Source organism: Equus quagga, chromosome 17 (genome assembly GCF_021613505.1).
Source record: "Equus quagga isolate Etosha38 chromosome 17, UCLA_HA_Equagga_1.0, whole genome shotgun sequence".
Classification (NCBI taxonomy): Eukaryota; Metazoa; Chordata; class Mammalia; order Perissodactyla; family Equidae; genus Equus; species Equus quagga.
In genome coordinates, this window is record NC_060283.1 from 15,383,261 (window position 1) to 15,400,798 (window position 17,538).

General features: G+C 36.2%; 1 pseudogene; it reads left to right on the plus strand.

The window, feature by feature from the left end:
- Positions 1 to 1,446: 1,446 nt before the first annotated feature.
- LOC124228690 (olfactory receptor 140-like) lies at positions 1,447 to 2,354 on the plus strand (annotated as a pseudogene).
- The last annotated feature ends 15,184 nt before the right edge of the window (positions 2,355 to 17,538 follow it).

Sequence of the window (17,538 nt, forward strand, 5' to 3'; positions counted from 1 at the left end):
TCAAGGTAAGAAAGTTCCTTCTATTCTTTTTTTTTTTCTGAGGAAGATTAGCCCTGAGCTAACATCTGCCAATCCTCCTCTTTTTTCTGAAGGCTGGCCCGGAGCCAACATCTTCACCCATCTTCCTTCAGTCCATATGTGGGATGCCTGCCACACCATGCCTTGCCACATGGTGCCATGTCCACACCCGGGATCCGGCGAACCCGAGGCTGCCAAAGCTGACCATGTGCACTTAACCGCTGCGCCACTGGGCTGGCCCAAGTTCCTTCTATTCTTAAAGTTGAGGTTATCATTATTTTCCCATGGGAAAAAAAATGCCCAAACTAATAATTTTATGAGATTTGTAAACTCATTAGTAATGAAAAGTTGCATGTAAAAAAGTAATGATTTTTGTTATCTCCAAGCAGCTAGAGGCAGACATTTGGGGCTCTGGATTGGGAAAGAGTAGATCTGGCAGGTGGGATGAGACCTGAGGGGAAGCAGGACCATGAGAGATGGAGCTAAGCTGGTCTAGAGTCTCCCTGGCATGTGATCTGGTTGGTGGCCACTGGGACAACTGGTGCTTGATATTAAAATTTAAGATTTCCTTTTTAATACTATACTTCCTTTATGATATCCTCAGGTCATAAAATTCAACCAAGTGTCCATATGCTGAAAGGATGGAAGGGAGGTGCTGGAGGGGCACAGAGATGGTGATGAGGTGGTTAGATGAATATGCTTAGAGAAGAGTAACACTGATGATAGTTACTAATAATGGTACTGATAGCAAATTCTTTCATAGCAATTACAACATGCCAGGCCTTGTTCTAAGCATTTCATATAAATTATCTTATTTGTCTTCATAATGACCTGATGAGGTAGGCACTATTTATTTTCCAGCTTCATTGAGATATTATTGATACATAACATACATAAGTTTAAGGTGTACAAAGTGATGATTTGATATAAATATATATTGTGAAGTGATTACCACAAAAAGGTTAGTAAACACCTCTATGCTCTCAGATAATTGTCGTTTGTGTGTGTGTGGTGATAACATTTAAGATCTACTCTCTCAACAACTTTTAAGGAGATGAGGAAACTGAGGCACAGGGAGTTAAAGATTAAATAATTTACCCAAAGAAAAAAACTTGGAGCAGAAATTTGGAGGAGAGTGATTTCCTGCAGGCACCTAAGATAGAATGTTAAGCTATTTTATTGGGAGTATAACATAAAATGTGAGCCTGGAAGACTGGAAAACCTGGGGCCACAGGTTCAGTATTTGTGACAAGTTTGTCCACTTCTGTATATTTCCACACTCTGGCACTTGACCACACTCTCTAGACTTGGTAGCCTCTGAGACAGGATCTCAAAGGACTACAATGTATAAATTCCTGGTCTGGTGCCAACTTCTTCCAGCATTGAAAGGAGGGAGTTTATCCCAGTCTTTGCTGTGGCTCCGGATTCATGGATAGTTCACAAAACATCACGGAATTTTTCATGCTGGGACTCTCACAAAATCCTGAGGTGCAGAGAGTTTTATTTTTATCCTTTTGGTTGTTTACCTGGTCTCTGTTGGTGGAAACTTACTTATCATTATCACCATCATCTTTAGCCCCACATTGGGCTTGCCTATGTACTTCTTCCTCTCATATTTGTCCTTTATTGATACTTGCTATTCCTCCTGTAAGGACCCTGAAACTCATTGGTTATTCCTTGTATGAAGGGGGAGCCATCTCTTTTGAATGTGCCTGGCTCAATTCTTTGTTGCACATTTATTGGGAGAAACTGAGATCATTCTGCCCACAGTGATGGCCTATGACCACTATGTGGCCATCTGCAAGCCCCTGCACTACACAAACATCATGACTAGGCATCTCTGTGCCCTGTTAATGGCTGTAGCTTGGCTGGGAGCCTTCCTGCATTCATTGGTTCAGCTCCTCTTGGTCTTTCAGTTGCCCTTCTGTGGGCCCAATGTGATCAATCACTTTGTCTCTGACTTGTACCCCTTGCTGGAAAATGCCTGTACCAACACATATGTCATTGGTCTCCTGGTGGTTGGCAATAGTGGTGTGATCTGCCTGTTGAACTCTCTCATGCAGGCTGCCTCCTAACTTGTTATCCTTAAGTTCTTGAGGTCTCACAGTGCAGAGAGGAGACATAAAGCCCTCTCCACCTGTGGAGCCCACTTCACTGTTGTTTTCCTGTTCTTTGTGCTCTGTGTATTTATTTACACATGGCCATCATGTACTTTGTCAATAGACAAAATAGTGTCTGTGTTTTATTGTATTTTTACATCCATGTTAAACTCTTTGATTTATACCCTGAGAAATGCAGAAGTAAGCAACATCATGAGGAACCTTTGGAAAAAATAAGCAATTGTGGATGGAAGATACAGGCTCAGTAGAGAAGGAAATAACCAATCATTCTTAATAAGAATTCATATTGTCATAGTAGCTGAGAGATCACCAAAAATTTTCAGAGTAAAATTGATTTGAATGTTTGACATTATGTCTAATCTATCCTCTGTCCTATCTTACTCACCAGACAAGTGATTGTACACCAGTTTAATTTCTTCTTAACAGTTTACACTAAATTGCAGAACATGGAAACATCACCTCTCTCTCTGTCACCTTTGTCTGAGATGGAGTCTTCATCAGTGTTGGGTACTGAGAGCCTATGATAAGCAGAATCCCCTTATTGAAATGTTACTAACCTAGTCTTCCAACTCGGCATGCCAAAGTATTGATCAGAGTAGTTATTGATGGTTCACCTATATCTGATTTCTATGTACAATAATAATATCAGAAAGAATCTGTAGCTTGGGACTTTGAGAATAAAGAAAATACAATTAGGAATGACTGAACTAAAATCTTGGAAGTTTCGTTAAAGCACTTGTGTAACAGTGATTTAATATCTACTGATTTTCCTCTGCATGTTTTATTTTGTTTGTGTTTCCTGCCTGTAACCTTCCTATTATCAATGTCCTTATTGTCAATTTCTGATATGCACTTATCCAGATTTATTTAACCTCCAGAGTCATTATCAAGTATGTCATCAAGGAGGATTTAATTCTCTCTAATCCACTCGATAAAATGCTGGCTTTTGGTTACTTGTTACCATGAGATGGTTTGCTTTCCATTTGTTTGTCTCATTATAACTGGGACCTTTTGAGTTCTCTGGTCAGCTGTCCCAGGTATTCTGATTCAGGACTGCATTTTGTTGATAATTTTCTTGTGAAAGGAAATTTTTAAAATGTTTCTTTGGAAGGAAGAACAATATGGACACAGATGAAAAATCTCATTAGATATAATAACATTTCTGTGTAATACTATTAAATGTTTTTCCTGGTTTCAGTAGCTCATACATTTACTGATTCACATCTAAGGCGAGTAAGCTATGCGTTGCTCCATGATTTTATGTTCCATGGTATACAGATTCTATTCATCCATTTAAAAAAGATAACATTTATCTGTATTTTTTGTCATAGAAAGTGTTTACAACACAAGATGGAATTTAAAAATCAGATAATGAAAGCACATGTGGCCGAGTGCTGTAAGTTTTTGTTCCTTATTTCTGCTTGTGTAGGTATGGATAGTTATGTGTTTGCAAGTAGATTTATCAAAATGCCCACAGTACTTGACTTTGTGGTTGGATTCTATTTTACTTTGAAGCTTTATTTATACTTTTAAGTGTTTGTTTTTCATTTACAATAATCACACATGGTTTTTCCAAAGGGCATATTAAAAACAGAATATACTAGAACTCATAAATAAGCTGATTTCTTGATGAAAAACAAACAACCAGACAGTGTCCTAGATTCTGGAGGCACAGCACTGCACAGAATCATACTAAATCCTGTCCTCAAGGAATAAATTAGTTTCTGGAAATTCTTCTGGATGAGAGATGTCTTGAGAGGAATTTTTGTCTGAGTACCCAAAGTTTATATTTTATTGTGCTCTCTTTTTATATCAGGTAAAAACCAAAGGGTTATCATAAAGTTAATTTTATGAAAATAGTGGGATAGAGTAGAGAAAAACAAGTAGGTAGGTTTTCTGGGTTTTTTTTTTTTTTGAGTATGTAAGCATGAGAGATTTTTTAAGGTTTATGGATTTTAATAGTGTTCTCCTCAATGAGAGACAGGAGGTACCACCTCAGCTCCCATTATGTTCTGTAGAATTAGTGAGTTGAGAAGATGTACCTATATGCTTGTTCCTTATCCAGTAGGGATTCTCTACCCTTGTCCTTCTTGTGCTTTTCTTTTGTCTCAGGCCCCCAAATTTTGGAGTCATCATTGAGTCTTCTCCTTCTCTCTCTCGTATGATAGCTAATCTCTGAGCAAATCTTCTTAACTCAACTTCAGAGTATACCTTATTTTGAGGAGTTCTAGTTCCAGAAAAGATGGAGTAAGCACTGTTCATGCTTTCTGCCCTGCAGACATGAACCTATAAACCCTAGAGGGACCTCGTGGAGAGGTTATTTGTTTATGCCCCTGCTTTGTTTTGGAGCAGGCTACTGCCCCTTTTAGAATATAAGCTCCATAGTGCCTGGGAACAAGTCTGCCTCACCACTGTGGTATTCCTGCCATTTAGCAAAGTGCTTTCATTTATTAGGTGGGGCCTGAAAAATTATTTACCCAACGGTTGAAATGGTTGAAGTGTATTTCTAATTCAGGTCATTCTGATTCTAGATTTCTTGATCCTTTAGCACACTACACAGTAGAGGTATGGATAAAAGACAGTGGTACTTTTCTCTCAGCTTTATGAGAGAAGATGAAAGGGACAATGTGTGTGAAAGGGCCCAGGACCCATGCCTAGAACACAGAAGATGCTTAATACATCTGCTGACTTTTATTGTTGTTCACTCAGTGATTTCCCTCAAGTTGCTGACCTTCCAAGATCAATTCCTGACATATCCTAACTCCCTTTTCTCTGGACAATTTGTGGACTCTGTCTAGACACTAGAAAGACACTGGGCATAGGAGGCAGAATAGAAGTCACTTCCTTGTGAGATTGTGAGATTGAAACTGTATTCAAAGGGACTAATTAAATAATGGCGTCAACATTGTTCTAACCTCACTGTGAATGAGGCAAAAGCTAATTCCAACACTACTTCAGCAAGTGATCCTGTAAGGGGAGAATTAGCCTCCCGCAGAAAGGCAGAAAACACATAGCACTGATAATTCCTATGTTGTCCATCCCACCTTATAAATAACCCTTCCCAGAGGAAGAAAAAAGATGTTCTCTGAGACTGTGCTAATGGGTATTCTTAGCAGGAAGCAGAGCTAATAAGCCAGCTACCCCTTCTGTGAGGCCTTCTTCCCTAATATCAGGGGCAGTGCTTTTCTTGTCAAAGGCAGAAAAAATAGATAATGCAAGATAGTGGTTAAATTGGAGAGGGCACAAGCTGGAGTGACAAGCAACCTGAGTTCCAGCCTCACCACTGCCATGAATTACCCGTGTGACTTTGAACCAGCTTCACATAATCTTGATGAGTCTTAAATCCACCATCTTTAAAGTAGATTTGATTGGAAAAGATGATTTTAGGTGTCATAGGCTTCTTCATCAAATAAAAGAGCAATGGATAATGGAAGAAATTTCAGTTGTTTATAAATGAGTGACTCTCTTTTCGAGTTTTCATCTAGTACTTTTCTAAGAAACTTTCAGCTCAGACGAGTTTCTGTAATCAATGGAAATTACCCAGTCTGTGCTTTGTCTCAATTTAAAAAACAACTCAAATCTTATCCAGGAGTTTAATCATGTGAAACAGCGAAATTTGTGATGCTATGCTTGGATCTGGCCTAGATGACACTTTAAGAACCCTTCCAGGTCTACCATTCCATGATGTTAGGATGTAAAAACAAAACGAGACAAAGCACCTATGGCCTGCTGGTGTCTTCAGATCCAGTCAATGTATGTTTTCTATAATATATTTTTAAAAATTAAATGAAATAAAAATTCAATGGAATAATTTCACTAAAATTCCCATTACTTTCCAGAGAATAAATTCTCATGGATTACTCAAACAGGAAAGTTCTTTTCTTTGCTAATTTTTAAAAATAATTTATATTGCACTCATACAAATTTGAATCACAGAGATGAATCAGCTTTTTGTTTGGGGACATGTAAATTCCTTATTTGAGTAAATTGTGTACTATTCTTACTGATTGTATTTACTCTCATATTCTGCATGGGGATCAGTACTAGGACACTTTTCATATTTATAATAAAATTATACCCATATCAATACCTGCTTAATCTTGGATGCATACACTTTGATCGTTAGCTCCTTAAGCCACATGAAGAATTTATTGCCCATAGTGTTGATGATAGTGACATCAGAGATATCATTTATTGAATGTTTATCACATCCAAGCTCTGTACAAACACTTGACATGCACTGTTTTCCTTTGCTCCTCTCTGCAACCTCAGGGTAGAGCAGTATTATTATTTTTATTGTATAGAAAAGAAGATTGAGGCTTTGAGAAGCTGTCCATGATTACCAACCAATAAATGGCAGAAGAAAGATTCAAAGTCAGTTGAGTTTAAGTGACAGTATAGTACAGCAAAGCTCAGCGACGCTCTAGTGAGACTTCCCGGATGCAAAACCTAGCTCTGCCACTTATTAGCTGAATATGCTTCTGTAAGTTGCTAAATGTATGTCTCATTTTCTTCTTCTGCAAAATGAGGATAAAAACAGTAATCTACCTCATGGGGATGATGTAAGGATTGAATGACCTGTTGTATGTAAAGCAGTTAGGATAATACTTGGCAAAGACTGAGTGCTACATAGGTGTTTGCTGTTATAACTGCTGTCTGTGCTCTTGGCCATAATATTCTACCCTGAAAAGGTCTCTATCAGACTTGTTACTTGCAAAAGCTATACTTGCCTTTTTGCGATAAAGCTTGAAGAGAGAAAAAGGGGGAAGCTTCCTAATCAACACAGGAGTCTTCTCTCCCATGTTTCTTATATCTGGCTGTCTCTTCTTCCTCTGATACCTAATGATTCTCCCTTAATTCTTATACTGAGTGTCAGATCTTCAGCAAGTTGAAGATGTAGCTACTTTAAGAAGGTCTGTGTTTCCAGGAAAATAATAGGTTAATAGTAGGTGGGGTTAGAGACAGTTTTTTGTTTAACCTAAACTAAGATAGACACAGGCATTTCCTTAATATTCTTAGGATAATAAAGGTGAGTAGGAATATTGTACTAGATGAGATTGTAATTTATAGCTGGTTAAGATAGCGCATCTGTTTTCCCTGCCCGCGTAGTTTCCTTATGTTGTGAATAGGCAGATCATCATTTAGTGGAATATTTCACTGATGCTCACCAAACTTAATTTTTTTTCAACTTTGACTTTTCCTTGTACACTGCAGAGGAACTATTAACCTTTACCTGGAAGGTTTTCACCAAGACCAGGTAAAGAAAAACCCAGAAATATGTAAAATTCATAAAGCAAAGAGGAAGAGAATTTTAAATTGGCTTTGTAGACATGATGCTGTCCACAGCATGGGCATGGAGTGGGAGTAAATGAGCAAGGAGGGAAATGGAGAAGTTGGGCAAGTCTCCAGCTGCAACCAAGTCAATTTCTTCCAATCCTGCTTCAGTTTGTTTTACATCAATTTGTGTTACTACTGGAAACACTCATAGAAAGTGTAGCAAACCTCATTGCAAAGTCCAAGAAGAAAGATTTAATTTAAGTATATGGACTACATATGCAGAAATTTCAGGAGATCCTAAATAGTCATGGTTTTCTCAAGTGTCGCTGTATCTATATGGAACCATGCTGAAAACTGTCAGAGACATACTCCAGTTGAATTAGAAAATCAATGCCTAATGTTCAATTTCAGTAGTAACAAAAGAAATTAAAATGTAGATTATTAGATTATTATTTTCTTGTAATAACTTACATGTCTATTGTCCAGTGATGCTACAGTTAACAGGCAGACATTTGCTCACATTTTGTGGTTAAGAGAATGAATTGGTATGAGATTTTTGGAACAGAAAGGGTTAAGATGAACAAAGAGAAGTGGGTGTAACTAAAGGAAACTTTGCAACATTTTTTCACCCTGGAGTTAATTTTGTCACAATTATGTTTCTCTTTTGACTTTATAGGCAATACTGTACCTGCAATCTCAGTGTTCTTGAAATCTCTGGAAATACCACACAATATCACAGAATTTTTCATGTTGGGACTCTCACAGAACCCAGAGGTACAGAAAGCTAATATCAGTACCCATCTTCCTCCATTTTATATGTGGGATGCCTGCCACAGATAGCTTGATAAGCGGTGCATAGGTCCGCACCCGGGCGAACCCAGGGCCACCAAAGCAGAATGTGCAAACTTAACCACTGTGCCACTTGGCTGGCCACTGGTATGTTTGATCATCTATGTGGTTATAGTTTGTGGCAACAGGCTCATTGTTGTCACCGTCACCTCCAGTCCCACTCTGGTTTCTCCCATGTATTTTTTTCCTAGCCATCATGTTCTTTGTTGACAACTGTTATTCTTCTTCTATGGCCCCTAAACTCATTGTTGATCTGGTTCTAGTGACAGATCAACCTGAGTTTCAGTCTTATTTTCCGTGTTTGTTTATGGGATGAATTTGAGTATGTGATAAAAACTCTATAAGCCTCTGATTCTTGTCTTCAAAATAAAGATGAAGATAATACACGTCTAAAGTGTTATTGTGAGCTTTAAATTACATAATCTATGTAAGGTTCCTAATCCAGTTTCTGGTACATACATGCGCAAAAGGTTTTACTTGCTATTGTTATATATATATATATATATATATCTCAACCTTTTCCTAACCTTCCACAAAGAGCTTGTTTTCTTTTGCTTTTCTATCTCCATTAAGTTTGAAATATACACTGTGCTTAGAGCAGAATGACATTTTTTGGCCAGTGATGCAAAGTGATATCTCTTTGTATTTTTCTTAGCTCTGTTTCAAATTCCAAAAGATACTAGTGTTCTGGAATCTGAAATTACATCCGCATTCATTCCATTTGTTTACCGGTGTTACAAACTCTAACCATGTCCCTGCCGAGGCTTCACCCTTTAACCATGTAGCTGCCAGAATTTATAATGAACTTATCCTTTGTTTGAAAAATAAACTGTAATTCATCATGTTGCAACATATCTACATTTTACACTAAGGAGAAAATATAGAAATTAATATGAAAATCAATTTCTCTATTATAACTCTTCAAAAATTAGTCTCCAAAAACCAATACATTCAGAAGATCATCCGGATATAATTAATATTTTACCTCCAAACTTCTATGTCTAACAAAAACAAGTTACAGAGTTCTTGCTCAAAATAAATGTCTTCTTTCACTTTGTCACATTTTGATAGTCTAATTAATAATAGCTGGATATAACTGAGACCTTGAATTCTACACCTATTTATTTCTGCTGTTAGATATAAAAGTGAGCCATTTTTCCAATCAACTAAAAAATATGAAATCATGGTGAGGCTCACTAAAGAATAGCCTATCTTTTGCCAGCTTGCCATAATTTTATCACAAGACATTCTAGAAAAGCATACTTACTTTAGTTGAAATTTGAAAAGCACCTTTATTTTTAGTACAATTAAAATATCAAATAGCATAAAGATCTGATCCTAGTGTGGCCTTATTTCTTGTTGTCCAAATCTTGATTAACAATGGCGCAAACAACATGTGATTGCTACTTATTTTTGAAAAATTTCAACCTGGTAGAATAAACACATGAGTAAATATCATCAATTTCCTATATGATTTAAAAATTATTACTAATCTTGTTTACAAAGGTAATGGTGTCTCCATTTTGGAGACTATGTAAAATATTTTCTCCCCAAATATATATCTATTTTAAAATTTAGAAAATAAGAAGAGAAAGATGGGCAATAAATAAGAAAATAGAAGTGTGTGAGTGTGTATGTGTGAATCCACCTATAATCCCATTGCCTAATCACTATCAACATTTTGGTAGATATCCTTCTATTCCTCACCATCTTTTTCTCTCCTCAACCTTGTTCTTCAACTTCTATAAACTTGGTTCAGCTTCTACCATCTTAAAATTTACTCTCAGGGGCTAAATTATTTATTTGTTCAGCTTACTAGGTGTCTTAGGCAATAAAGTTTTCTGATTCTCAGTTTCCTTGTCAGAAAATGAGATTTTAATCCTTAGTTTATGCCCTCATGAAAGGAAAATCTTTATGAAGAGCATAGTATCAGACAAGTTGACCGGAGCCTAACAAATGATAGCTCCCTTCCCTGCCAGTGAAAAAAGGGAAACAGAAGAATAAAGGCTAGAAATAAAGTAAGTCTCTGAATTTTAAGTACTGCTGAAAATATACTTGTGGTGTAAAAAGAGAAGACCTGTATTTGAGATTTTTATTTTGCAGGCCATTGTTATGTGGCTACTGGTGGAATTTAAAAAAATAGTGTTTCCCCTCTCTTGAACTCCCCTCTCTCAACTGGATTTTTTTTGGTTTTGTTTTTTCACATTCTTGTCAAACATATTTGCTAAATATTTTTTTATTTATAAAAGTAGTACTGTATAAGCCACAGGCTATTTCTTTATGTACAAACTAGTGCAGATGGAGAAGATAATTTCAAAGCATTTCCTGTTATGTGGAACTTGAAACATTCATAGAGTTATAAATCGTCAACTAGTCACCAGCTGGTTCTTTGCAGACTCATACATTTTCAGCCGGGACTATCTATGAAAGCAAGTCCACTTTCAAATTGGTTTAAACAATGAAGGCCAAAGGGCTTCAAGAAGAGAATTACAATGATTAGAGAGGAATGTAAGAAATTTACCTTCTTATCTGTTTATATTAAGGGGATGAAAAATGGGTTTTATAAAGCACAAAGAGTTTAGGTCAGATTAGCTCAGATTTGAATTCTGATTCAGCTCAGTTTTAGCTAATTGATCTTAAGCAATGTAATTAACCTCTCCGTCCATTGGTTTTTTAATTTATGAAATGTGATTATCCATATTACTGCACTTGAGCTGTGGTGAGAATTACATAACAGAAAGAATATAAAGCACTTTGTGCATAGTAAGCACTCACATAAAAAAAGCTGCTATAATTATGTGTACTATCATTGTTCTAATGCTGCTCACACATCCTATGGGTGGGGTCACCGTTATGTCCAAACAGTGAATTGTGTTATACAGAGGTAAGTTCCATAGTTTGGGGCTTCAAATAAATTAAGGACAGAAAGAAATTAGGGTCAGAAATTAGCTGCCTCCAAAACATATAAAGTGAGTGCTTAGGTCAAGACTTTATTCACAAAAAGTGCTCAATTAACATTAGCTAAGATCTTCTACCTTCTCCTCCTCCGCCGCCTCCTCCTTATTTTCGCATTGTCCTATTTCATTCCATCCAAGAAGGGAACTACAACTAGATCTTTAAAAGATTTAAAAATTTGATCTTTTAAACATACCATTGCCTGCATATATTTACAAGATGGTCACACATAGGAGTGCCATAAATCAAAACATCTATTTTTTAAAGGCCTTTGTATATTGTGAGATCTAACCTGATATAGGTTCTGAGAACGTGAGAAATGTCAGGATCACATGATATTCAAATCCCTGGGTGAGAAATCTGAAAACAGGTTTCTGCGCTCTTCTCTAAGAATCACAAGCTCTGTACAGAGATAATTCTTTTAGTCTCAGAACTGGGTTCTCCTTTCTCCTCCTTCTTCCAGAGGACAGGACAGGACAGAATCCATCATTAATGAGAGATTTTTATATTAGTTCTACCTAGTCATCTCGCAGTCGCTCCAACCACCTCTCCCATTTGTGACTGCTGAGATATTTAAGGGCATTTTAATCCCACAATAGATAGCTGGTAATGGGCTAGCTCTTGGTGTCCAGAGACCTGATCATTGGCCCCATTAACTTTCCTTGCTGAGGTAATTACTCACCATTATGCTGTCCCTACTTGTAAGTGGATGACATTTATGACATATTTTGAAGTGAAATGAGGCTGAGTCACATGTTTAGTCCTCCTGTGATCACGGTTGATGAAAGACAGTAGCAGTGTTCTTGGTCTCCACTGTCAGGAACTGCAGTCCCCAGAATACCTTATGCCCTGGAGACATCTCTGAAGGCTATACAGCATCTGAGAAACTTTCACTATTTTTCAGCTGACTCATTTTTTCAAGTTAAATTGTTGAATTCTTACAACTTGAGGAAATATGTAATGTTATTTCCCTTTTACAGATTAAAAAACCAGGTAGAGAGGTGAAGCAATTTGCTTACATTTATAAGGCTAATTAAAGCTGGAGACAAGATGAGAAATCAAGGCCATTTGATCCAAAGCTCTTAATCTCTGACTCCAAAGCTTCTATTTCCAAAGCTCTTAGAATTTCATTATGTTCATGATATGGGTTATTTTCTATCATCCAGATTCATGATCATTGTCCAGCTCCATGACACCAACTTGTTCTTACATCACTGGTAATTTTCTATAAAAGCTGTTTTGTTTTCAGAATTTGCATTGCCTTTGTCTATGTCTGAAACAAGACTTTAATGTACAGATATTTTCTGTTTTTCTCTACGGACTTTCTTAATTCTATTTCTTTTGTACAATTCTGATTCTAGTTCTTTTTGTAGACCACTGTATGCTACAGAGAATGGTGGAGATATGATTCTTTTTTAAAGATTTTATTTTTCCTTTCTTCTCCCCAAAGTCCCCATACATAGTTGTGTATCTTTAGCTGTGGGTCCTTCTAGTTGTGGCGTGTGGGACGCTGCCTCAGCGTGGTTTGATGAGCAGTGCCATGTCCGCGCCCAGGATTCGTACCAATGAAACACTGGGCGGCCTGCAGTGGAGTGCATGAACTTAACCACTCGGCCACGGGGCCAGCCCCGAGATATGATTTTTTAAAACTAGCTTAGCATGAAAATGCACTCTTCTTCAGATTATCATTAGTAAAAAAAATATATTGCTGTGGAGGGAGGACATATAAACCTCTTAAAATTAGAAAGAGACGAAAAAGTATATTTTGATTAAAAGCACTTTTTGAAGGCTCTTCTCCTGCTGTTCTACACTTTTTCCAGATACAGTTGTTTTCTCCTTTAAAATAAAACTTCACTCTAGTTGTAATGCTTGGAATAAAGAGTGTTCAAGAATATTGCTGTTGATCTCTTTCATACCTACAATCAGGGCGTATATTACTACTTTTGTGGGCCTTTGGTACAGTTGTCCTCATGGATTCTTTCCTCCATAATAATATTAAAAATTAGTGCCAGTACCGGGCTGTCTTAGTTACTATAGCTTTGTAAGATAGTTTGAAATCAGGAAGTGGGATGCCCCCAGCATTCTTCTTCTCTCTTAGGATTGATTTGGCTATTAGAGGTCTTTCGTGGTTTCATCTGAATTTTAGGATTATTTTTCTATTTCTGTGAAAATTGGCATTGGAATATTGATGTAGATTGCAATGACTATAGATTACATTGAATAGTATGGACATCTTGACAATATTGAGTCTTACAATCCATGAATATGGGATGGCTTTCCATTTTTTTGTGTCCTTTTTACTTTCACCAATGCTTTGTAGTTTTCAGTTTACTAGTCTTTCATCTTTTTAGTTAAGTTTATTTCTAAGTATTTTATTCTTTTTGATGCTATTGTAAATGAGATTTTTTAAATCTCCTTTATGAATAGTTATTTGGTAGAGTATAGAAATGCAACTGACTTTAGTATGTTGATTTTGTATCCTGCTATTTTACTTAGTTTGTTTATTAGTTCTAACAAATAATAGGTAATAGATAATCTGAACAAAAATCTGAGTTTCTTTATTAGTTGAGGGGGTTCCTTAGTGATTTCTACATGTAAGATTATGACCTCTGAAAATAGTGATAGTTTTACATCTTCCTTCCTGATTGGATGACTTATTTATTTTATTTTATTTTTTTTGCCTAATTGCTCTGGCTAGGACTTTCAATACTATTTTGAATAGAAATGGTGAGAGTGGGAATCCTTCCTTGTTCCAAATCTTAGAGGAAAATCTTCAGTTGTTCACTGGTTGAGTTGTTGAAGAAAGAAGTTCTTCAGTTGTTGACTATGTTGTCTGTGGGCTTGCCATATATGACCTTTATTATGTTGAGGTAATGTCCTTCTAAGCCTAGATTGTTGAGTTTTTATCATGAAAAGGTATTGATTTTTTTCAATTGATTTTTATGCATCTATTGATATGAGCATATGACTGTCATCCTTCACTCTGTTATTGTGGTATATCACATTTATTGATTTTTGTATGTTGAACTACCTTTGCATCCCAGGAATGAATATCACTTGGTTTTGATGTATGAGCCTTTTGATGTGCTGTTGAATTCACTTTGCTAGTATTTTGCTGAATATTTTTGCATTTATGTTCATTAGTGACAAGGCCTGTGGTTTTCTTTTCTTGTGGTGTCTTTATTTGGCTTTAGTAACAGAGTAATGCTGGCCTTGTGAAACAAATTTTGAAGCGTTCTTTCCTCTTTAATTTTTTGTAATAGTTTCAGAAGGATTGACGTTAATTTTTCTTTAAATGTTTGGTACAATTCACCAGTGAAGACATCTGCTCTTAAACTTTGTTGGAAAGTCTTCGATTACTGATGCAATTTCCTTCCTCATTATTGGTCTGTTCAGATTATCTATTTCTTCACGATTCAAATCTGGTAGCTTGTATATTTCTAGGAATTTATCCATTTCTTCTAGGTTACCCAATTTGTTGGCATAAAATTATTCATAGCAATCTTTTATAATATTTTTATTTTCTTGGCATCAGTTGCAATGTCTCCTTTTACATTTTTGATTTGGACTTCCTCTTTTTTTCTCAGTCTAGCTAAAGTTTGTCAATTTTGATAATCTTTTCAGAAAACCAACTCTTAGCTTCATTGATTTTTTTTCTATTGTTGTTCTAGTCTCTATTTCATTTATTTCTGTTCTAATCTTATTATTCCTTCCTTTGCTAACTTTGGGCTTAGTTGTTATTTTTCTCACTTTTTGTGGTATAATGTAAGGTTTTCTTGAGATATTCTTTTTTAATGTAGGTATTCATTACTATAAATTTCCCTCTTCGTATTGCTTTTAACATATACCATTGGTTTCAGTATGTTGTGTTTTAATTTTCCTTTGTTTTGAGATATTTTCTGATTCACTTCTTGATTTTTTCTTTTACCTATTGCTTGTACCTGACTGTGTTGTTTAATTTCCATGTATTTGTTAATTTTCCAGTTTTCCTTCTGCTCTTGATTTCTGGTTCCTATCCATTGTGCTCAGAAAGATACTTTGTATGATTTCAATCTTCTTATTTTTTTAAGACTAGTTTTGTTGCCTAACATATGATATATCCTGCATAATTATCCACAATACAATTGAGTACAATTGAGAAGAATGTATATTCTGTGCTAATGGATGGAATGGTTTGTATATCTGTGTTAGGTCTGTTTTGTCTATAGTGTCATTCAAGTCAATTTTGTTCTCATTGATTTTCTGTCTGGATGTTCTATTCATCATGAAAATGGAGTATTGAAATTTCTTACTGTTATTTAATTGTTTTCTATTTCTGCCTTCATATCTGATAATATTTGCTTAATATATTAAGGGGTTCCAATGTTGTGTGCATATATATTTCTAATTATTATATCTTCCTTCAGAATTTTTTTATCATTATGTAAAGTCTTACTTTGTTTCTTGTGACAATTTTGGCTTAAAGTCTATTTTACCTGACATAAGTATGGACATCCCTGCTCTACTTCTGTTACTATTTGCATGAAATGTCATTATTCATCACTTTTGGTTTGAACCTGTGTGTGTCCTGAAACCTTAAGTGAGTATCTTGTAGACAGCATATAACTGGAAGTTTTAAAAAATCTGTGTAGCTATTGTATGCCTTTTTCATGGAGATTATCTTTAGAGCCTAGACTATCTGGCACTGTGATGGATGCTGGGTATATGGCACACTGTTGCTAATTATGTAAATCTGTATACAGTTACATGTACAGATAGTTTTCTTGTTGTTGTCTTCCTGTTTATTTTTAGCCTGTCACCACAAAACTAATTTTAGTAAACATGCTTGGATAAGTTAGGTCTGTTTCAAATTTGAGAAAAACCTGGATTTAATAATCATTGCCCTGTGCCTAGCCCCACCCGCTCAAAGTCATGGACTACCTTTGAGATGGTATTCTGCAGCTAATTGCTCATGGTTCCTTTTCTTTAATTGTTTCTTCACTAATCTAGAGAAATGTTTAAGTAGATTTTGAGTGTAGGGATCTGCTGATGTACTTACTCTTCAAATCCTCAAAGGAGTAGTAAGTAATCCTGTTAGAATCTTTGCAAATAATGGCAGCTGATGACTTTTAGTTATTCTCACTTGGTAGTGATAAATATCATTAGGACAATTTTGAAGACGTAGTTAGGCCTGAGTTCAAAGTATGTCGCTGGCCATGTTTGGAGTTTAGACTTGACTGGAGCAAATCTGAAGTATTCATCAAAAGGTCTGATTGCGGTTTTCACTATCCTGTCTTTTGATCTTTGGCTGGGTTTAAGCCTTATTGTGTTCAGAAGAAAGAGTTTTCCTCTGAGAACATTACTGGCTTGTGTTGTTTGATTGTCCATAGTATAGACATGCCAGCCTTTAAGACTAAATATCTATACACCCTGGAAGACTGTGACCTTTTCATTTATGATTGACTGAGAAGCTTTAGTGGGTAGGATTCCTAGCTACTCTCAGCTCCCCAAGTTGAATGAATTAAAAGACATGGATATAATTTTTTTTCCGGAGTTCCTAGGAGTCAGGAGGCACAGGAGTAAAGCTTTGCTTCCTACTGTTCAATGGAGAATCATGAGGATGTAAAGTTAAGAATTATGCTTATAGGCAGAAGTGGTTGAAAAAAATCACACTCAGAGAAGCTTCTTTGTAGAAGACACTTATAGGAGATAGAACAAAAGCACTGTAGGGAGCAGGACTCCACTTCCATTCACTCTCTTTCAGCCTTTAATGTGGAGTTGGTTGCAACCTTGCCAGGGATCATCTGGGTTGGTGTAACTTACTTGGCACTTTGAGTTCAGGCTATTCCTTTACCGAAGGAGATGATAAGGGATAGGTATGGGCATACTCCCCACCTACAGAATTGTTCTGAGCAAGAAGTGAGAGTCCTTGGGGATCCATAAAATCACCTATTCATGTATGCAGAGGCTGGATTCCATCAACCTGACTGCTTGGTTGGAGTTCTGTCCCAGGAAAAGGATGTCAGAAAAGACAGGATGACTGATCTATAGTGGAAATTTCCTAGCAATAGCATAAAATAAATATAACTCAAATTTAGCATTGATTTCAAGTAGACATGAAGAAAAGCAGACTTATTAATCTTCTTTATTATGCTTTCTTCTGGAGCCCAAACCCTCAGATTTACCAGGACCCATAGATATTTTGAAGGTGCTCTGGTAGCTAATGGAATGGTGAAATCATTCAAAGAGGTGGTAAATTCAATAGGAAAAGCAGGTCTCCTAATTTATAGAAGGAAGGATGTATTAGAAAGTGAAATAAGGTAATACAGAGAATTTTGTA